Below are 18,694 nucleotides of genomic sequence, written 5' to 3' on the forward strand. Positions count from 1 at the left end.
CTCAAAGACCTGTTACTGTCCCTTTAAAAGGTCCACCTCTACTCCACTCATTAATCTAACTTAGTAGAACCTGTCTGAGCTCTTTATAGACACCTGTCCACCCCACAGTCAGACACCAACTACTACCATGGGCAAGACCAAAGAGCTGTCAAAAGACACCAGAGACAAAATTGTGGACCTCCACAAGGCTGGAAAGGGCTACATGTCAATTGCCAAGCAGCTTGGTGAAAATAGATCAACTGTTGGAGCAATTGTTAGAAAATGGAAGAGGCTAAAGACGACTGTCAGTCTCCCTCGAACGGGCTCGTGTGGTATCACTGATGATAAGAAAGGTGAGGAATCAGCCCAGAACTGCAAGGGAGGAGCTGGTCAATGACATGAAGAGAGCTGGGACCACAGTTTCAAAGGTCACTGTTGGTAGAACACTACGCCGTCATGGTTTCAAATCATGCATTGCACGGAAGGTTCCCCTGCTCAAGTCATCACATGTCCAGGCCGTCTGAAGTTTGACAGTGACCATCTGGATGATCCAGAGGAGGCATGGGAGAAAGTCATGTGGTCAGATGAGACCAAAGTAGAACTTTTTTGTCTAAACTTCACTCGTCGTGTTTGGAGGAAAAAGAAGGATGAATTGCATCCCAAGAACACCATCCCTACTGTGAAGCATGGGGGTGGTAACTTCATGCTTTGGGGGTGCTTTTCTGCGAAGGGGACATGACGACTGCACTGTATTAAGGAGAGGATGAATGGGGCGATTTATTGTGAGATTTTGAGCAACAACCTCCTTCCCTCAGTCAGAGCATTGAAAATGGGTCGTGGCTGGGTCTTCCAACATGACAACGACCCGAAGCACACAGCCAGGATAACCAAGGGATGGCTCCGTAAGAAGCATATCAAGGTTCTGGAGTGGCCTAGCCAGTCTCCAGACCTAAATCCAATAGAACATCTTTGGAGGGAGCTGAAACTCTGTGTTGCTCAGCAACAGCCTCGAAACCTGACAGATCTAGAGGAGATCTGTGTGGAGGAGTGGGCCAAAATCCCTGCTGCAGTGTGTGCAAACCTGGTCAAGAACTACAGGAAATGTTTGACCTCTGTAATTGCAAACAAAGGCTTCTGTACCAAATATTAACACGGATTTTCTCAGGTGTTCAAATACTTATATTCACCAGTGCAAGACAAATAAATTATTTAAAAATCATACAATGTGATTTACTGAAATTTGTCTCTCAGAATGGGAATGCACCTACAATGTGAATTTCAGACCCCTCCATGATTTCTAAGTGGGAGAACTTGCAAAATCCCAGGGTGTTCAAATACTTCTGTTCCTCACTGTATATTTTACGTATGTGTGAGGTACGAAACCATTGGAAGACCAGAAAATCAGAATGTAATGGAGGAAATGTGGAGAGGGATAGACTGGTGACCATCAAACGTACTTTTACAAGGTGTAGGTAAGTAGCTTTTTGGGAATTGTAGCCTTTTCTATTATTGTTGTAACAAGGCCTTTCAGAGACGTGAACCTCATGATAGGGGTATGGACTTTCCCCATAGGGAACCTCCAGTTCGCTTCCCCAGAACATGGAGCAGTCTCCTTTAGCAATGGTTGGAATGTGCCAGTGCAGATTCAGGTGGAACCAAAGACTGTGTTGAAGCTGGAGAGTTTGCAAGAGCAGAGGAAGAATAAGTTGTGTAGTACTGCTAGTGCTTGCCAAACAATTCCCATTTTATTCCAATGTAGGGATACAGAAGAAGGATGACCACCTGCACGATGTACTAGGAACGTATGCTACAGTACCTGCTATACTGCAGAAACTGAAGAAACTGTTCAACATCCGGGCTGCTCCACAACAACGAGTGCTCGGATATGTTATGGCTCTGTAACTTTGAGCTCCTGGACATTAATTTTTTTTCTAGTTATATAAAATGGACTACAGGTCCAGGTAAATTACGATACTGCCTCGTTATATATTTTGTATAAAAAATGCAAGCTGGATCAGTAACAGATTAGGATAACACATTTTAGCAGATTATAGGAACCTTATGGACCTTATTGCTTAGACCTAAAGAGATTGGGAGGGACTCTTATAAAACAGTATGGTATATGTCAGCAGCTATTAATTCTACTGGCCCTTTAAGGAGCAGAGTTTTGTGTATATACATGACCCAGAGCGGTACAATGCAGAGGAAGAGCGGTCAGGAGGAGAGCGCCAGGCACCAGGGAGGGGGCTGCACATATTTCCAGGACATAGTAATGATCCATAACATTTCCAAATGCATGTTAACATTTGCTCAAGCATTGTCTAAAAAAGATATAGAAAATGTGTCATGGGCTGTTAACCCATTTTTGTGTTAAAAAAAGGGGCACATATCCGGTTTTTGCAACTTCTGGGAGCCAAAAGTTGCAAAAGCTGCAACTTTTGCCCTTTTTATGCTGTGCATAAAAATTAGCATTATGGGATCGGGAGTGGGCTGGGCCATGGTGCCCCGGCTGTTTACTGTAACATATACCAGTAAATTGCTGTGAACTGGTGTAGAATTCAGAGTCAGGTGCAGTTTAGGTTTGGAGATTCGCCAAAATTGATCAGAGGTGTCCTCCTCTCAATAAATCACTCCTGATTACGAAATCTGGTGTACAAAATGCGATGGCCATAGTGTTACTGTGAAGAGCTGGTTGGGGACTAAAAATTACTGGACCAATGGACTTTTTCCAACACGAAGCGCCAGTCACATTGATTTTTAATGTTGTGTTTGATCAGATATATTCCTTTTCTGGTGTGTTAGGGTGATAAAATAAACTTTGTTAGTGGGTCGGGAGGGGCACCGTGGGAGCCACAGTCCATGCATACAAACGCCATGCTCATCCAGACCCCTGAGCCATGAGGTAAGACGTGCTGGCTGGACTTTAAGTCCACATAAGTCCAGGCATGACATTGGTAATTAGGGTAAAGCAATCATTCCATTAGCCTCGTTAGTGTCTTGGGGCCCTCGATTAAGCCATTGTTCTCCCAGCCACTACTCCCATTATGTGGATGGTGATTGGTAGACCCAGTGGTGTCGTTCCCACAGGGGGTCTCGCATGTAGTCTCAGGTGAGGGGCTCGGCCTTACAGTTAGCATTGGGTGGGGTGTTACCATGGGGAGGTGCTCAGACCTGGAGATGGCGTTGGGGTACTTAGTAGCCTGACTAGGGGATGAGGGGGGTTGCTGGTTGAAGTTAGATCCATGCGCTTCGGTCATGGTGTCCGTCATCTGGATAAGCATCGGCTGTAACTGCAAAATATACCGGCATGTAATACTTATGCTGTGGGCAAACCTAAACGTTGGGAGACAGTGGGTAAAGCCTGGTACGGGGCAGTGGAACTACAGGTCCCAGCTTGGGATATCGTGGACTGGATCTCGGTGCAGCTTGTCTGGGCCATCTAACTCCATTTGCTGTATAACTGGGGATAAAAGAATAAAGACAGTTGCATCATTATCCTGCCTAGGTGATTAATACAACCCACAACCTCAGATCTTTGCAATTACTATGTCAAGTTTATGTAAAGCAGTCCTTCATTTGTGTTTTTTTAATAGTCCTATACATGTGTTCTGGGTCTACACTATCCTTAATGATGTTGTCTATAGGAGTTATTTATTATGACCCGTCCAATCCAAAGAATGGGCCAGTGCTGACCATCCATGGACATTCATGCACAAAGAATAATTTAAATACAGTCATAAATCTAAAGTTTTACCCAGCTTTTAAGCCTGTATATACCGTGAGACAGTGACAGATCTCACACAGGGTAGAGGCAAGGAAGGGGTGGATAGTTCGGTCCACACCCCTATTCCACCACAGATGAGACCAGCTGGAGGCACTCAGGCTGGCATAAAGCACCTCCCAGGGTGTCAGTAAGGGGGGAGTGTGTTACCCGTGGACAGAGGCCTGGAGGCTCTGTGAATGTGGTCTCAGCTGGGCAAGGCTGAGGGACCACGAGGCTAGGAGATAGCCTGGACTAACTTTGCTATAGCCTGGAAGTGAGCTGGACTACTGGCTAAGAAAGCCGTACCTCAAAGACTGTGTGAACTGTGAGGTATACTTTAGGTGAGTCAGGTTATTATATGTTTAGTTAGAGCCCAGCCGGGCAGGTGTTTGTTTTGTATTATGTTTTGTTTTTCCTGAGGTGCCAAATAAAAGCAATGTTTGGACCGTAAAAATTGGTGTCCGTGAAGACGTGTGTCCCCCGAATAAGAGCTAACCCCTTCCACAATTGGTGGAGGATGCGGGCAATCGTCCCTGCTGAAAGGAGACACCTGGTTGCTAGTGGCAACGGCAAGAGCAGGTGCTGCTGAATTCTGCTGTGTTGCAAAGGAAATTGCTGTGTGGATTTAAAGGGCCAGCAGCCCTGGGAAAAAAACTGTGATGTCTGCGATGCAAAAGAGACTGTGAATGCTGAAATTGTCTCTAGAGAGTGAGACACCTGGAGGCCGGGTCTCTGTTTTAAAGTGGACTTGTTGCTGAAAACTTTTCTGGTGCCTGGGCTGTCTGCTGCTATGGGGTGGATGGAGTATCTCACCGAGCAGCTGAGGCAGGCCATTCTGAAGGCTAACCAAAGGCACCTGAAGTGGCAGCAGGAGCATGAAAAACTCATGGAGGAGTATAAAAGACAAAGAAAACTCCTAACCCAAAGCGTTTCCAAGGGTAACAGCTGTGCTGATGCTTTGAGGGCGCAATTGCAGTGGGCCCTGGAGAAAAAACCTGCAAAGCTGAGTGAACAATTTGTAAAAGTCCAAAGTGTTGTTGATGCGGCTGGAAAACCCAAAAATGTGTGTCATTACCAAGGGCAACCGTCGGGAAGAAAAGGAGGCGGAGAGCGGTGCGGCTCTCAAGAGTTCAAGTGTTTACGGCTCGGGTGTACAGAGTCCTAGAGAGGATGTCCGGAGGAGCCGCGATGCGGGTGCTAGGTGCAACCAACCACCACGGCAGGCAGCTGTCCTGCAACAAAGAGAGCGCTGCTGGAGATGCTGTCAAGTCACAAAGTGTGAACCTAATTGTCCTATGGTCAGAAGTCAGGTAATCAGGAATCAAAGGTGGGAGGTTCCTAATGTCCAGGAGAAGGACGGTGACCTCGGGGAAGATGTTCCTGGCACACCCTCATCGTCTGAGACTGCCGAACCAGTGACGTCTGTGGGTAAGACTGTTCCGGGTTTTTCTTGTGTAAAAGACAAAGTGACAGTGAGCACGGTTCTGGAGACTGGGCAGGTTGCTGACCAGTGCCCTGGGGCTTCAGAAGCTGTGAACTCTGGTGTGAATCGGCAGCAGTTGCTATCTGCTAAGTCGGTAGGTGTTGAGACACCAGGACTGGAGACTGGACACAAATGATAGATGTGCGGGACAGTCATGCAGATAATAAGGACTATCCAGTGGTTCTCACTCAGTGTGAGACTCCAGTGAGATCTGGGACTTGTGAACTTGATGTTTTAAATACGCTCATACATGAGGGAATGTTGGGCCGTGATTTCCCGTTGTTCCGTGACTTGTGGGGAAGTGGAAACACTTCTGCAGTCAGTGACGAAACTCCTGCAGAACTGGTACCTAATCCTTTAAGTGAAGTGACCATTAAAATCAATGGTGCAGATAAGGTGCAAGGTGATTGTGCCAAGTTGGCGGAAATGCATAATGAAAAGGGGATGTCATGTGAAATATCTGATTTTGATAACATGCCTTTTCCGTTGCAGGTTGTGGTCAGGGGAGAAGCGCCCCCTGGTGGTAAAAATGCTATTTTTTTTATGAAGATCTATATGACTTCATAACATTTTTTGAAGAAGTGCATATAAGTAGTGTGGAGCAAAGCACAGCTTTAACTCAGTGTTTGAATGTGCAGGAAAATGTGGTAGGACTAGAGGGTGTACCGCACGTACCAGAGGTGGTTATGCAGTCTCCACAGTGTTTTTTGGTTACTAAGGAAGTGTCCCAGGTGGGGATTAGCTCATCGGTGCCCCTAGAGGTCAGAATTAATAATGACACGAGCGGTATATGTGACGTATGTGCTGTGACCGGTAGCAACTCAGAGAGTGAAGCTACCATGTCAAGGTCCTGCGAAACTAAGGTGGTTACTAGTAGTGACCAGACAGTTATATCTGACGAGATGAGAATTAAGTTGGGTGACGTCAGCCTAGTGTCTGGAGCCCATATCCAGACAGTTGTAGATGACCTGACATGACAGTACAGCTGCAAACAGGAGGATGATCTCTCTCTCTCCTCACGCTCCCTAGAAACGTTAGAGAAGGGACTAGCTGTCTTCACAGAGCAACTGAAAAAGGCTTCAGAAGGGTCAAAGGAGGAGAGCCAGAAAGAGAATGGTGATACTCCTACATCTGCTGCAGCAGACCCGAGCGAGGAGCAGCTTGAACCGGAGGCCCAAAAGCGGGGCATTTCCCACAAGCTTGTGCGAAAAGCTGAAAATAAACTGTTGAAAAACAGGGAGTTGATGGTTCAGCGCCTGGAGAAAAAGGGTCTGACATATGAAAAGTTGGAGAAAACCAAGAACAAACTTCAGCGAGAATTGGATGATCTGATGGTGGATCTGGACTACCAGAAGAAAATTATGTCTACCCTAGAAAAGAAATAGAAGTTTGACCGGCTCCTGGCTAAAAAGAAATACATCTCGGCTCGATAGGACGAAAAACGTGACTGAGCGGAGACTGATGCTTGGGAGAAGGAGACCAAGGCCCTCTCTTAGGCTAGAGCCTTTGAAGAAGCGCTTGAGGAGCATGCTGAATTTAAGAGGCTGAACAAGCAACTCAGAGCAGAGATAGATGATCTCTAGAGCTCAAAGGATGACGTTGGGAAGAACGTCTATGAGTTGGAGAAGTGTAAGTTAGAGCCTTTTAAGAATGGGTCTGGAGATGGTGGCACTGCGGTGCCGGCTGAGGCAGAGAAGATGGAAGATTCTTTTGCTGAACCAGTTAATGGGGCTGATGTGGATGCCGAAGACCACAGACCCGTGGTAGAGTGTAGCCCGGGTCTAGAAGACGTCCCCTCTGCCTACAAGGCCTTCTAAATAGCCAGCAGCCTCTGGAGAAAATGCCAGAAGACGAGGAGTCTGCTGAAGACCCTGGTGTCCCCGGTGCCTTCTGCCTTGATGAGAAAGAGGGGGAGGAGTTAAGAGGGCAATTGTAAGGTGCCATGTCCGAGAAGGATGCGAAGGCTGTCAAAGAGACTGGAGACTCCAAGAAGACAATGGCTGAAGAAGTTAAGGCCAATGTGTTGGTTGACCTGAAGTCCCCAGGTGCGGCAGAGACCAAAGTTAAGACAAAGGGAGCTGCAGCCGAAGTGGAAAAAGCCACTAAAGAAGCAGAGGTCTCTGACACTGCCACCGTAGCTGGGGAAACTACTGCTGGAAAGAAGGAAGAAGTGAACCAGATGCACGTAAAAGAAGCGAGCAGGGGCAGGCATGCTCTGCTGAAGGAGCCCCGCAAAGCAAAGGAGAAAGTGTCTGGACATGACCATCACTGGGAACAGTTCAGTCAAGAGCTGCAGCAGTCCAAAAAAGGACATGAGGCGCATGTGAGGGAGCCAGAGGATCTAAAAAGATAGAGAGATCAAAGAGTGCGAGAGCGCATCATCATCACCCGGGAAAGAGTAGAAAAAGAGTATCTGGCCATGAAATGGGCACATGAGGCCTTTAGGCAGTTTCCATTGGGCAAGACGTCAGTTTTAGTGATAAACCAAGCTCTGCTGGCGTGAGTCTGGCAGAACAAAGGGAAGGTTATAGGCCAGGTGGATGCCCTCTCACCAGCCTCCCGTGATTATGCATGTGTTCACCCTGGCGGGCTTGAACAAAGAGGGGGGTGAGACAGTGACAGATCTCACACAGGTTAGAGGCAAGAAAAGGGTGGATAGTGTGATCCACACCCCTATTCCACCACAGGTGAGACCAGCTGGAGGTACTCAGGCTGGCATAAAGCACCTCCCAGCGTGTCAGTAAGGGGGGAGTGTGTTATCCGTGGACCCAGACAGATTGCAGAAACTAAAAACTGCCAGGTACAAGTCCTATAATGGCCAAAAATAGTGTTATTCCTCACGTGGGTGGCTTATTCTGATAATTTACTTGAATGACAGTTACACTTTGTGTAAAAATCTGAAGTAACAAAAATATTAAAACTTAAACAGGATGAACTTTTTTTTGTTTATTTGCCGTTTCTTGTGAATGTCTCTGTGACAGTGTTTTTGAGTTGTCAAACCTCAAGTCCCCTTCTCCTCCCCATTGTGTTATTCTGTAAGTGCTTGTACGATGGGGCAGTTAAAAACAGGATGTTCCTGTGATACAATGGGTCCCATTTATAAAAAGTGTCATTTTGCTGACAAGTTTTCAGAGTACAATATTACTTGCTGTTCACTTATTTAAGACTAGACCTTCTAGAATTTAAGACTGGATCTGTCTGGTGTAGCTTTTGCACAGAAAATTACTATTTCAGATTGTAAACATTTGTAACCCTGCTTCCTGTGGCTACAATCGGAATACTGCTTGGGGGTTTATGAATATACTCCATAATTATTACTGGTATGCTTCCAATGTGAGCTTTAGACATTTTTTCTAGATCACTGAAGGCATCTGAGAACTGTGTATGAAAATGGTAACAATACTTTGAAGTCCACTGTTTGTACATGTTTGTTTTTATATTTTAAGAAGTTTATGGGAAAGGGAAGGATGAAGGGAAGAGGGAAATCAGAGAGTGAGGGGAGGGGAAGTAGGACATCCACACATAGTTATGTAAGAAAAGAACTGCAAATGTTGTGACACTGAAATAGCCCATCATTTATGTACCTAAGGCTATCGCTGGAGAAAATAAATGAATATATCTAAAAATTGGCTAACAATTGGTAAAAGGATGATCTCGCCCTGTGATGGATAACCTCCGCCACTCCAGCTGTGGTAAAACTACAACTCCCAAGATGCACACTTGCTTAGCTGTTCTCAGAACTCCATAGAAATGAATGGAGCATGCTAGGAATCATAGTTTCACTACAGCTGGAGGGCCGGAGGTTAGCCATCACTGGTCTAGCCTATCTGAAGGACAGACTCATGATTTTAACCCCGGACAACCCCTTTAAACTGGTAGCTGAATCACTGAGCATATGCTTATATACAGTATATCATATTATAAATAACATTTTCTGGAAAGAATAGCATAATATATTTTGAAACTGCCGTGGGTGGGGAAAGTTTATATGGTGCAAATAGAATGTACAATGTGTTCCCTTACGTGCAAATATAATTACAAAATATGAATCCAACCTATAATTCATCCTGATGGAAAGCTGATTTCTAGTGATCCTGCAGTCTAATGTTCCTACCACCTGCTAATACTTTTAGTGGGAAGTCATGTAGAACTAAGTTTTTGGACTTCTATTTTTGGAGATAATTAGGTGACCTGGTGACCAGTGTTTAGTACTGTTTTGGAGTCCTTAAGTCATGGCTCTAATCCCATCCAAGATACATTTTGCACTAAAAACAAAAAAATTCCAAAAATCAGTTTTTTTCTTCTAGCCCAGAAAAATAGGGTATATTGTAAAATAAAGCACGGTGCAGTGGTTAGCACTTGTGCATTGCAGCGCTGGTGTCCTAGATTCAAATTTGACCAAGGACAACATCTGGAGTTTGTATGTTCTCCCAATGTTTCCTCCGGGTACTCCGGTTACCTCCCACACTCCAAAGACATACTGATAGGGAGTTTCGATTGTGAGCTCCACTGAGGATAGTGAGTGATGATAATCTCTGTGCAATGTAAGTGCTGCAGAATATGTTGGTGCTATGGCAATAAAATAATTAAATGAATTCTACTATGTATGTAAGTGTGGTGATAATATTCGGGATGAGCCTTAGGGTCCATTCAGACGTCCGTTTTTTCTTTCCTGATCTGTTCCGTTTTTTGCGGAACAGATCAGGACCAGTTCTGGACCCATTCATTTTCAATGGGTCCTGGAAAAAATCGGACAACACAATGTGTGCTGTCCGTTTCCGTTGTTCCGTTCCGCATGTCCGATTAAATATAAAACTTGTCCTATTCTTTTCCGCAAAAATCGGATCCTGGTACAATACAAAGTCAATGGTTCCACAAAAAACGGATGACATTCGTATGTCATTACTTATGTCATCCATTTTATGCGGAATCCATTCCTGGAAATTAAATCCTGTTCACAGAAATCACTTATTCACTTTTGTTTTTTTTTCAAAGAAATCCAAACAACTTTATTTGCTTTGTGAAATTTATACATGTTTCCGTTTTTTGCGGATACATGTTTCCGTTTTTTGCGGATCTGCAAAAAACGGATGACATACGGAAACATTTTCAGGAACAATGGATCCGCAAAAAACGGACCGAAATTCGGGATATAGAAAAATACTGACGTGTGAATGTAGCCTTAAATATATAATTTATAGATGTCAGTGTTCATCACCATAGGTCCCGATTGTGGCCCCATACATAGCGTCCTGGTCCTTGTTGGATTCTCAATGTAATTTTGCACACACATACACTTCAGGTAGATTAGTACAGGCCAATCAGTACACTTTTGGAGGATAGAAGGGCACCAGAGTATACAGGGGAATCCACATAAATATGGAGGGGGAGGATGTTGCTCCTGGCCAAGATGTTACTGGTGTAAGGCAATTATGCAAAGCCACAATCTAAATATCTATTGTAGTGGGGGTCCTTATACAAAAGGAAAAAGGAAGGGGCTATAGTTTTCTACAAATGTAAAATGATCTATTGTATGGTGCAGAATACAATTTAAACTGCATATATCATGTATCAAATTAGGTAAATGTACAAACAATTCTAAGGTAGAAAAACAATACAATAGATTAGAGGTAAAACATATAAGGGATGTAACAATTGTATTATCAAAGAAATGACAAAGGGGCAATAATGTACAATAATTTTTTAGTTTACATTAATGGGAGTCTTTCGGCAGTTTTGGCCTTGCAAAACTACTGCCAACTAGTAACAGGTACCGGGGAAGCCAGGACAAACATAGCTTTTGTGGAGTTTTTCTTTATCAAGAGTAGTGTGAATATAAGGTTTTATTCTGCCAGATTCTGCTCCTGCAAGTGCCCAGGAGGCAGAGCTTCACTGTAAAGTGCTCTCTGTTCTCTGCATTCAGCTGTCAGTCAGAGCAGAGGTGAGGGGCTGTGAAGTAGCTTAATGCAGAGAGCACTTCAGAGTTAATCACAATCTCCAGGGCATTTGCAGGGGCAGAACCTGACAGAATAAAACTTAATATTCATACCAGTCCTGATTATAAAATTTCTGCAAAATATATGATTGTCCTGCTGACTTCCTTTATTGTCCTTTTTTTTTTTTTTGGGCCTTTTTTTATTGCTACAGAAACCTATGAATTAATTATTTATGGTATTACATTTGTGTTATCTGTGGTATTCCAAAATGTGACCACCACGGAGATGTTACTATGATGCTTCACTTGTGTGTATGAATTGGGGCCATTTTATTCAATGGCAGTTCCTGTTGCCACTGCTCTGTGTATCCTGGTGTCAGTTACTGGTGGCGTAAATTGTGCATATGTGCTTGTATCTCCATTCAGTCCTGTATTGCAAGGGTTAATGCTTCCTGGTCTTGTGTCTGCATCTATTGGACCAATACGTTTTTTAACTCTGCTATATATTTCCTGAGTTCTTTGTCAGTCTGACATATGTTTCTTGAGTTCTGTGACCTGCCCTGGTTGTGCTTGCATCTGCTTAGATTCTGATTGTGTCCTGTCTTGAAGCTTTGTTTGCCATTACCTGTAGTGTCTGAACTATGTCTTAGTGACAGTGTGAGCATCTGATGCTTCCTTCCTCCTAGACATCTTGACTACTGTTGTCCAGTATCCGCTATGTCTATATGAATACCTGTAGTCCATATGTCTGGTTCATGTAGTCTGTTTGACTGGGTTCCTGGTCATTTTGTCTGCCAGTGTTTCGTGTTTTGTCTTATGCCTGTATCTGTGTTTGCCCTGGATTCATCTGCCCTGTATTTTGCCACATTCTGAATTAGTGCCTTGTCTGTGCCTCTGGTGCTTTGCACTAGTGTCTCTGACCTTCTTGGGTAATCAATTACCCCAGGGCTATTCCAAGAGTTGGCACTTGGTGGCTCCCCTGCAGCAAAGTCCAGATCCCTGTACAGGGGTTAAAGGGTGAATATTAGGGGACTGCCAGGATAAGGCCCTCAGTTCTAGCTCAACGCCAAACCAGTTATTTGGCACAGTGTTTCCCCAACCATTGTCCATATCACCTGTCTGTCATAGGCGATCAGTGGTTTGCTTTGGGTCTCGCTTCTGGCACCCTCAGGAAAGGATGTCTTTAGTCCAAATGTATGAGTGTAGCATATATTATTGGAATTATTGAGCAAGAAGTTTGCAAGCATGTGGTCTGGAATCCGTGTTGATGACTATACCTGCACACTATGTAGTCAGGAGTGAGCAATTAAGAGAGATTCTTAAGAAAAAGTTATATGTAATCAAGTAATATACAAATTACTAGAAAATTACAAGTGATAAAACAAAAGGTGAGATCAATTTTTTGTATTATCTTCATTTTCTTGCTTTTTTATAACAGCTTAGACTTGGATATAGGCCTGGATTTTTTTGATGCGCTTGAGGTGACTTAACTTATTCCCTAATGTGATCATTTTCTGCAAAGAATAATACCATAAATAATAGCAATATAGAGGCACATTTATTAAGACTGACGTTTTAGATGCTGGTCTTAATAAACCCCTAAGCTAGAGGTGGATCCGCCGGAGTTATGAAGAGGCGCCGGCCTCTTCATAACTTCGGCGGATCCTGCACCAGTTCTAAATGTAAGACAGCTTCCTAGCAAAACAGGCGTAGAAAATGGTAAATAAGACAGTCCTCCCGGCCCGTCCCCTCCCAGGCCACGCACACTTTTTTACACCTGGCATGAGCGGGGAGAAGTTGCAGATTGCGGTACAACTAACCGTTCAACTAACCGTTGCGCCACAATCCGCGCCTGAAAAATGCCTAATTTAGGCATAGTTTAGCATGATCAATGACCCCCATAATTTATAAATTATGTGATGTTCTCGAGAAGAGGAATCATCTGCGGGAGAGACCCTATTTTCACTTTGCCATTAAAAAAACAATTCTTGCAGCTCCCAGGGGTATGGCTATAGGGTTGTAGAGGTAGAATTCACATCCAGTTCCTGGTGTCTGAGAGGGCCTAAAGAACCATTTTCTACATACGAAGAAACCAGTATTATAACTGGCACGTAGTAGGTGTTAAAGGTCTTCCATCAGGGTTCAGAAGGTAAAAGTTACAGCTCTGGTGGCTCCACTATGACGATTATGGTCACTTCATTCATGACTTATTTTTAGCCTGCCAGTATGCCAGAGCCTACATGGTATGATTGCTCATCAACAACTACGCTCATTGATGAAAGAGTAAAAATTTCCCTTCATCTTCATGCATCTTATGCTTATAAGAACAGTCATATCATCTTCCTGGTGTCACAGTTTTGTAAAGTGATGTCCTCAGAAGGCTATTTTTGCAGAAGTTAAAATAACTGAAATCATTACATCAGAAAAGATACTTGTGCCATATGTTTTCACTTGTGTTGTCACATATTAACAACTTCTATGCGAATAGTCTATGTATTTTTTTTTTAAATAAAAAACAGATGGGTGGTTTTCTATATATAAGTAATTTTTTTAAGTCACTCCATGTAGTCTACTTCCTGTCCTGGCTCTTTAACTTCCTTTTTGTTTGGACTTTTAGCTCAGCAAACAGTCTTTCCTATCTCTCTCATCCAGACAATCGCTGTGACTAGTTACTCCATTAGACACATTATACTGATCAACGCAATGCTCTTCTTTGGGCATCTTTATCTTGGCCTATCAAGAGAACAATCAAGCTGTCATACTGTCACCCCAATTCTACACATACTATTATCATGAGGATTACCCTTCATGATAATAAAACAACGTTCCCCTCATTGCAGGATTGCATTGGATTCTAATATATATAAGAAATCTTATCTTTTGTGCTGACTGCTACAGGAGGATAATGTTTAGTATTTATCATATTTTTTGCCCCATAAGACGCATTCCCCCGCCAGTGGGGAAAAAATGTCTCTGCGTCTTATGGGGTGAATACTAATGAGCGCTTCCATTATGGAACTGAGCCCGGGAAGCGATCAAGACTCTGTACTCACCAGCTTCCTGCTCCTCAGCTGTTCAGGCTGCGCACAGCGTGAGGCGCTCTGTGACATCACGCTGTGCGCGCCGGTTCACAGCACAGCTGACAGCAGGAGGAAGAAGATCGCGGGCGGTGAGGAGCTGGCGGCGTCCAGGAGCAGGAGAGGTATGTGTTTTTTATTTTATTTTATCAGATCTGAGGCTGTATAAGCTGGGGCTCCATAAACTGGGACTGCATAAGCTGGGGTTCCATAAACTGGGATTGCATAAGCTGGGTCTCCATAAACTGGGGCTGCATAAGCTGGGGCTGCCATAAGCTGGGGCTGCATATGCTGGGGCTGGGGGCTGCATATATGAGGCTGAAGGCTGCATGCATGAGGCTAAAGGCTGCATACATGAGGCTGGGGGGCTGATCTGAGGTCTGATTGAGGGTCTTATTAACATTGGGGGTCTGATTGGGGCTGTCAGCTGAAGTCTGATTAACATTGGGAGTCTGACCTGAGGTGTAATGAAAGATATTTTTTTCTTATTGTCCTTCTCTAAAATCTAGATGCCTCTTATGGGCCGGTGCGTCCTATAGGGCAAAAAATACTGTAGTTTTTAATGACATAGTAATGCCAAAATTAAAAACGGGTAAAAATTCCTGGAGAATTCCTAGGTCAGATGATATATAGAACGTGTGCACACACAGGACTTATCATCAAAAAGGACAATTATTTGTGAACTAACCCATATAAAATAGACCATAGTGACAACTGATTGGCTCCAAGATCATCTCCAAATGCGGTTGTCCTCTGCTGGACAATGGTGGTCGACTAAAGGATCCTCTGTCCCTTTAGGGGCAAGTCTTGCCTTGTATATTTTGGAGGTGAAATAATCTGACTATCTTCTCATGATCATCATCAGTGTTGCAGACAACATACTATAAGATAAAGCTCTCTGTCCTAAATTGCCTTATTTATTGCCTATTACTTCCAAGATGACATCACCGACCTTGGCTTTATTCTTGGAATCCACGTTCCATTGTGCATAGTATACTCATTAAGCTTTATTTCTCAATGAACGTGCCATGGGCTATAGAGGGTGCAAGTTAATTGAATAAGCCCAGCACACAAAGGGTTATCCGCTGACCCCCTGCCATGATTGTCAATACCCGATCACAGCTAAGCCGATAAGGATAATCTTAGCCACAGGGGTATTTCCTCCTCATGCCCAGTGTCCCTGCATTTCATGTCACACAGAAGGTATCACACATGTCACCCTTTCCATGGACATCAAAAGCTTGTTCTGAAGGAAGGTGGATTTTCTCAAGGATCTCTCCCCACCATGGGATTGTTAGGAGGACAATAGAGCTCTGTGTCCGTCTTGTTGGCACCAGCAAATACAATACAGGAAACAGCGTTTCCTTTCTGGGCTAGAAATTAACTTGGATCGTGCTCTTCCCGTTTTATTACTAATCCACACCGGGAAACCGAGACTTAAAGGCCTTCAGAAGTGACTTTGGGTAGCAAACGCTAAAAATAAAGACCTGCAGATAGTTAGGTGGGGCGGCTTACAGGCTATATATGTCCATTTATTAGCTATTGTCCTGCAACTATGGGCACAATGAAATGGATGGAAATTGGAAGCTGACACTTAGTTCCTATGTAATTAACCTCTATCCTGCTAAACGCATTGCAAGACGCATGAGTCTACGAGGGACTAAGCAAAATCTAAAGGTCTTCCAGGTCACTCATGCCTCATTGCTTCTCTATTGCCCTGTTTATATACCAATTATCTTAACTAAACTTTATATCTATTGAAGCTATTGTGTGACTCACTCAGGCAAGACAATTTTGCTCCTCCAGTGCCAGAAAATGTTTTTGATTTTTCTCTCAGGGTTTTAGCCATTGTATTTGTTTTATGTCAATCTTACTTTTGTTATCTTCTGGTGGGTGGGTTGAGGTAGTTGGGAATAAAAAAGACTATGATAACTATTCAATAAAAAAAAAATGCTTAAAGGGAACCTGTCATCAACTTTATGCTGCCCATACTAACGGCAGACTAAAGTAGAGACAGGTGAGTTGATTTCAGCGGTCTGTCATTAAAAAGTTCAAAGTAAGTGGTTGCCGAGAACCAACATCACAATCATTGCAGACTGGGCCTAGAAAAGAGTCACGGCCACCTGAGAAGAGTCCTGGTTATTCCTGACTTCCTGCTCTCCTGCTCTCCTGCTGATGACTGACAGTCTTCTACCTAGTTTTCTCCCTTTCTCTCTAGGAGAGAACTGCCAATTATCAGCAGATGGGTGAGAGAGCAGGAGATTATGAATAACCAGGACTCTTCTCAGGTAGATTGGACTCTTTTCAAGGTCTGGACTGAAATCATTATGATGCTGGTTCTCAGCAACCACTTACTTTTAGCTTCAGACCACTGAAATCAGCATGTCTGTCACTATTTTATGCTGCCCTCAGTGAGATTCACTTTGAAAACTGCAAAAACTCTGGAAAAGCAAAAATGTTAAAAAAAAGAAAAAAAAATGTGTAAAGGAGACCTTAAAAGGGTTATCCAAACCCTCCAAAATGGATGGAATGTCATCACTTCTGGTCTGCTGAAGACAGGTAGGAATTGGTACAGCAGCCTTGGTACTGGAATGGAGCAGCATTTCTTTCAAACAGTTGCCTGGTTCTTACAAAAAAAATTGGGGACAACCCCTTTAATGTGTACAGAGCATGTTCAAGGTGTAGCAAATGTATGAATCATCTTTTGACATTATCACAGATATATTGTAGGGGTCATGGCGTCCTCCAAACACTCACGATGTAGAACCCCATGTGCGGAGCTTAAAGGGGTTGTCTTCACTTCAGCAAATGGAATTTATCATATAGAGGAAGTTAATATGAGGCACTTACTAATGTATTGTGATTGTCCATATTGCTTCCTTTGATGTCTGGATTCATTTTTCCATCAAATTATACATTGCTTGTTTCCACGGGTTATGACCACCCTGCAATCCAGCAGTGGTGGTCGTGTTTCTATACTATAGAAAAAAGCGCTGGACTATGTGCACTCCCATGGTCCCAGCCACCAGAGAGAAAAATGAATCAAGCCAGCAAAGAAGGTAATATGGACGATCACAATACATTAGTAAGTGCCTTGTATTAACTTTCTCTACATGATAAATGCCGTTTACTGACATTAGACTACCCCTTTAATAAATACAAAGCTTCATATATGTTTTGCCATGTAACCATTCAAAAGTTATTAAGATTCTCCATTAAACTTTTTATTTATTTATACACTTCACCAAGCACGACTTCTTGGTAGTATTTCTAGTACCTATGTTTCATGTTGTCTCTGTCTTTGACAAGCCATCTCCATATACCCTATTAGGACTTATGGACATCACAAGGTTGTGAGCTCCACCGCCGGGGACCTCCTTCTATGAACTAGATAAGCCACTGAAAAGAAAGAGTGCCCACCATAGCAGACATTTAAAGAGGTTGTACAAGAGTGGTGAGGTTTTTGGTAAACTTACCTTTAAAGGAAAGCTTACTTACCTGCCTCCCAGCACTGGCTCCTCGCTCCTTCTCCTCCCAGCCTGTGATGGTCAGATGACACAAGGAGATCCAGTCACCTCGACCAGTGATTGGCTGCAGGTGACATGACATCATACCAGATGTTTACAGGGGAGCCCAGGGTGGGAGGAGAAGGAGTGGGGAGCCAGAGCCAGGAAGCAGATAAGTAAGCTTCCCATTACCGGCCAAAAACCTTCATTATGAATTTTTTTGTGGTGCACAATAAGAATGACCTGATACAGTGAATATCATCATGCAGCCAGCCCAATATTCAATTTCTCCACTTAAATGGATACCTTTCATTCGATATGATTGTTCTATCTAGCTGTAATCAGGCTTGGACTGGCCCGGAGGGGAGCAGATTAATCTATTGCTGGGTCCTTGAGCCTGGTGGTCCCCCTAGTCCCTCCATCCCCTGGAACAAGCACACTGACTGCACTATATACACATGTTTTGCATATCAACCAGCCTGTGTGATCATATGAAAAACTGGGTAGATTATTTAAAAAACTGTCCATAGATGCATGGCTGAGATGCTGTTTAAAAGGGTTAAATGAAAACTTGGTCAATCGCTGTAAATGGCCTAAATAATGGATACTCACGTGTTTTCTCCCCTGCTTCTTCCTGCATCGAGTTCCAGTCCTCTTCCTGCTGATGTCATCTTCCTGGCTGCATGTTCCATGCACATAGGTCACCCTGCAGCCAATCACTGGCCTTGGCAGTGCACAGGACGTCTCTGCTGAGGCCAGTGATTGGCTGCAGCAGTGACCTGTATGCACAGAATAGACTAGAGGGCAGCAGAGGAGAAAACAGGTGACTATTGGCGATGAGCAAATCGGTTCATTCATCCACATAACTCATATTTGTTATTATCCGTATCTCCCTATGAGCATTAAGATGTATTGCCTCTGATGATGCTCTTCTAAGATGGCCACAGTTAA

The sequence above is a fragment of the Bufo gargarizans genome, chromosome 3 (assembly GCF_014858855.1).
Source record: "Bufo gargarizans isolate SCDJY-AF-19 chromosome 3, ASM1485885v1, whole genome shotgun sequence".
In the NCBI taxonomy this organism is placed as follows: domain Eukaryota; kingdom Metazoa; phylum Chordata; class Amphibia; order Anura; family Bufonidae; genus Bufo; species Bufo gargarizans.